Source organism: Galeopterus variegatus, unplaced genomic scaffold (assembly GCF_000696425.1).
Source record: "Galeopterus variegatus unplaced genomic scaffold, G_variegatus-3.0.2 Scaffold814, whole genome shotgun sequence".
Taxonomy (NCBI): domain Eukaryota; kingdom Metazoa; phylum Chordata; class Mammalia; order Dermoptera; family Cynocephalidae; genus Galeopterus; species Galeopterus variegatus.
Window position 1 is genome coordinate 160,606 of NW_007726925.1, and position 5,333 is coordinate 165,938.

A 5,333-nucleotide genomic window follows, 5' to 3' on the forward strand; every position below is an offset into this window, starting at 1 on the left:
CTTTCTCCCAGATATGGATGGAACAGGTGAGTATCTGCTAGGTTTATAATAAACTTTAATCCCAAAAGGCAAGAGTCTATTTAGAAAATAATCCTCCTGTCTGTAGCTGGCCTAAGAGAGATTTACTTTTAGAAGATACTAACAGAGTGGTAGTGACATGTTTCAGAGAAGCTAGTCTGCTAGATTGAGTCTGACCTCACCAGTGACAGCGGGGTGAATATTCTAATACCAACCACGTGCCAGCTCCTGTTATGAGGGCATTAGGGATATTACCTTGGCAGATCTTTACTTCAACTCTTGCCATTCTCTCCCTTTTACAGATCAGAACACTATGGCACAGGGAGATTAAGTCACTTGCCCCAGATCATTCAGCTGCCTAGTATTGGGCCCAAGATTTGTCCCCAACTGTCTAGATTAGGACCCCGCCTCATACCCTTTACACTACGCTTGGCGATCTTTGCTGTCTAATGGCATAGTGGTGAGTCTGCCTAGGAGAACATGTGTGGTCTGGAAAAAGATAATATTTGGTAGAGAGTTAACAAGATTTGTAGGTTTTTGTTCAGGTTGCACCCAGGATTAATTCACATGACCCATGTGGAGCTCTGGGAGTTTGGCTCCGGAGGTAGAAAGTCTGGAGTCAGCAGTATCAACCAAAGTATAGAGAAAACAGTAAGACCCAATGCTTCATGAACAACCAGCTCCTAAAAGGCCTCTCTATCAGTAGAATTCTGTCCCTACTGCAACTTCTTAAGGCTAAGCTGAGGAAAGAAAGGCTTTTGTACTCACTCGCAGAGTCGTCACGCAAACCATCCCAGCAGGGCTTTGAAAACCCGCAGCTGCTTCTGAGGAGGAGGACACATGATACACGGTTTGATCTAAAGCCCTGAAGGTGATGTTTTGCTGGTTGTGTGGTGCTCTGCGTGGCTTGGAGATGCTTCACAGTCGAAGTCACATTTCCAGTCCTTACAGCATGCTGTAGAAACGTTACAGTTGTTTTTTCCCCTTATCTACATAAACAACATAACTTTGTCAGAAAATTGAAAATGTGCACTTTGTCCCATCAGCTAAAATGGACTGTCAGATAAGGCTTTTTTTTCTCCATTGCATCCGATGAATGATGTAAATGGTTTTTGGCTTTGGAGTTTTTTTGCCAGGCACTAGAGTAAATGATCAGAGTAGTAACATTTTTAACCTTATCTATCATACTGAAACATTTTTTCTGCCTCCAATAAAACATGTCAGAGTCGATTAAGGACATTTTTCAATGAGGTATAATTCACAGATTTTAGTAGCGAATCCAAGAGCATTGAAGTATTAAAGAGGCTGTGAATACTTAATTACAGATACGTCGTTACCATCCTACCTTTGCCTGAATTCCCTTAACGCTTTGGAGCTCTGCTCTGAAAATGCACGTTTTGTCTGATGGCGGGGTCGGAGGAGTAGCAGGTACGATGGCCGGGGATGTGTCACATTGTATCTGGTGACAGGGCCATGAAAGATACAGCGGCTCAGTACGTTTGGCGGTGCTTATCTGGTACATGAGTGCACATTACTTCCCAAAGACCAGGATCACTTTGGACAGTATCATTAAATGCTACGTCATTACCTGTTATAGAGCAGTGCTTTAGCTTCAAGGGCCTCTTGGGACACGTGCAACAGTCAGAAGAATGATGGGCAAAGATGGAGCCGGCATTAAATTTTCAATGGAAGCAGTATTGGCTTTGACTTTTCAGAAGCCTTATCTGTTTGATGGTGTTTGTCACTGGGCCGCGGAGCGGTGGATGTTCGTCAGTTGGAAGTTGCAGGCAGTTGAACGATATGGACAGGTGAAGGCTCCGTGGGGACTGGCCTGGCTCGCGGAGAGCTGGAGGGGGTAAATTGAAGGTTTATTTATCCCATTCGCTGTCAAGGTCAGCTTGCTAGAGAGCTGTCCTATGGATGCTTACAAATGCCAAAATCCTGGCAAATTGTCGGAAAGAGCCTCCAAATCACTGACCTTTGTACAGCTCCCATCAACGTGCCCGTGTCTCTGAACGGGGTCCTTAGAGGGAGTTAAATGGTTGGTAAAACGAGGCTTATGCTGTTGCTGTAATGTCAACGGAGCTGCTATGTATTTTTTTTTTTATTTTTGCTTTTTCAGCAACAAGGATGAAGTTAAAGATTTGACTGATGAAAGAAGAAAGGGGGGGCTGTGCAAAATAATTATGCTGGTGTGGGTTTTGGCAAACGAGTCGGTCTGAATTTCTACATCTGAGCGTATTTTGAGCTTAAAGTCTGAGGCATTTCAGTGTCTCCATTGTTATGTTCCTTGTTGGAAAGGGGTATTTCACAGTTCTTTTTGCCATCCCTCCTTCCCCATCCAGGGCACCTGATGGAGTGATAGGGTCTCTGGGGGCTGGCCGTGCTGAGTGATGCGTTCTCCTGCTGCAGACTTCTGGTCTGGCTTCACCATGACAGCTAATTTAAGGAGACAGGACAGAGCCCATCCTATTCTCTTCTGTTCTTTTTGTCGAGGGTGGGAATTTATTAAGCAACATTGTAGTGATAGTTAATCAAACAGAGAGGTCATTGCCCTGCAATTGAGGGGCACCCACACCATGGAATATTATGCATCCATTAAAAAGAATGCACTCGGCTATACCTGTTGACTTGGAGAGAGAGATATTACTGGGCTCGTCAGAGAGAAAAGTGTATGAATACTGTGACCAGGTTTCACAAAAGAATAAAACCATTTTCTGCCCAGTGTTGCCAGATAAAATACAGAATACTCTATAAATTTGAATTTTGATTTCAGATACACAAGAAGTAATCTAAGAATAATTAAAAAAATTATTTATTGTTTATCTGAAATTCAAATTTAACTGGATATCCTGTACTTTTGTTTGCTAAATCTGGCAACTTTCTTCCCCCTCCCCAGATAGGTAATGTATATGTACATGAGGCATATATGTGTCTATATGTATGTATGCATGTATAAGTAAATAGGTGTATCTGCATATGGTTACACAGGCATGGATAAATAAAGAAGAACACATTCTAGATAATTAACATGGATTTTTGGGAAGGGGCTGCAAGGGGTTGATATGGAAGTGTGTGTTGGAGGAAGCAAGTGGATGCAAGAAGGAGGGGGTGAAGGAAATGAAAAAGGTAAAAGGACAAGCCCATACGTCATTCATTCACTTGTTCAGTCTACAAATCAATGTCTAGATTTCCTGTGTCAGGGCCTGGGCCAGGCATCCAGGATTCCTAGAGGATATGGCCAGGGACCCCAGTCTTTGGACATTCACCGTGCAATGGTGAAAGTTGACAGGGAGGTAGGCCAACACTAGGTATTGTTTTGGTGAGGGTTGCCATGGGCCCTGCAGGGCTCAGAGGAGGGAGTCTCAGCTCCAGGCTGGACAGTCAGCAGTTCCTCTTGTGTTGCTGATTTGGAATAAAAAATAGAGGGTTCCATCTCATTGGCCCTGTTTTCGTTTGCTGGGAATTTCTCCTGGTCTAAATTTTCTCCTTAGTGCCCCTGAGCTTAGGAATGTTAAAGACTGCCTCATGGTGGGCATTTGGGGACCTGGTGAAGGGTAAGAGGGGACTGGCATTGGAGGAACCCTGTGCTCCATCTCTTTTTGTTTAATGGTGAAGACCATGGCTGCGGAGGCCCGTGGATCCGCTATTTACAAGACTATTCAAAACCTTCCTCTTATTTCCAAATTCAATTAAAGAGCTGTTAATATGTCCCAGGTTTGTTGTAATGAGTCCATAACTGAAACTGACATCATTATCAATTCAAACAGAACACAAACACTTCATCTTTTGTTTCCTTAGGGAAACGCCCAACTTCTGCAAGCCCCTGCCTCTCTCTGGCCAGGAGGATGGTTGGAGGCTTGCCTGGCAGTTTCTTGCAAATACAAAAGGTTCTGCAAAGAAAGGGCCTTCTCTTCCCACTCCACCCTGCTCCCTTTGGTCAAATGAGACTTTGATAATTGTGGTTCTGGAGTGTTCTTTCTATGGTCCACTTTCCTTTGCAGCTTCCTTTCAGAAGAGGAGTAACTGCATAAAGCCTGGTGAACGGGAATGTTCTGTGCTGTTGTGTGGCCCAAATCTCTGATGTTCTGTGGCCCGAAATATAAGCTTCTCACAATGCAAACTTCACAAGGCTCCAAGATCCACTCTTCTGGAATGAGGAAGAAATAGGCAAAGAATCCCATCCAGGTGGTAATGCAGAGAGAGGAGCAGGAGGATCATGGGATGGTGGTTGTCAGAGGACAGAGGGTGAGGGGTGAGCAGAGTGGTTGACTTTGACCATCAGCCAGGGCAAAACATATGGGTGCCTAAGGGAGTGCCCAGCTGGGCTCACAGCACAAGGGATCACTGGGTTTTCATTGGACAGGGCATTAAAAGAGAGGTATAAGAGGTATTAGGGAGAAGGGACATGAATTGTCACTGAGCACAAACCAAGGGCTAGGAATCGCTGAGTACCTGATGTAGGTGCCGACTAATCTTTAATTCTCCCAACAATCAAAAGACACAGGTGGTGACAGCCTCAGTGTTTTCAGATTAGAACAGTAGGTCCCTGAAAGGTTATACCTTTTGCCCCACTTCACAAAAAATGAGCAGATGGTTGAACTTGAACTCAAAGATTTGTGTTTAAAACTTTCTGAATGTGGTTGAGAGATGTGAGAATTTGCAGACTTTACCCAACAGGTGTTCTTGTGAGCTGTGAACTCATCCATGGATGATCCAGAAACCCCCACTCCTAAGGGACAAGGTAACCCCTCCTCTGGCCTCCTGAGTCCTTGGTTTAAACACGGAGCTGTGGTTTCTCTTCTAAAGTCCTTCTTTGCACCCTGGATACATCCTTTCTCTGAAGGGGCAAAATCTCCCTGGAAGCTCTCGTGTGCACTGGGAAATCGATCCCTCGCTTCTCACCTGGATTTGGGTGTGTGCCAGCTCTGATGAGGCTGTGGGTGTGAACTGAGCCACGTTGAAGGCTAGCACTTCCCACGTGCAGTGGGGTTGATGCAGCGGCTGGGGAGCATGCAAAGCCCTGGCTGAGGTGTGCTGCAGCCTGCTCTGGGAAGCCAAGGCATAGCTTCCTTCCCAAACAGGTTGTTTTCCAAAGGATCTGGCACCTGGAGCCCTGGATGAAAGACCCCCACCCCACGCCCCCAGCGATGCCAGGGCGAAGCACTTGTAATGGAGTGAGTGCAAATTTCCTCTTGTTCCCTGCGTCAGCTGCCCAGCCCCAGGGTCTCAGTGACTCCTCTGTGTAGGTCTGCAGGTCTCGTTGCAGCAGCTGACCATCTCAAAGTGGAAAATGACCAGAGGTTTCTGCACAG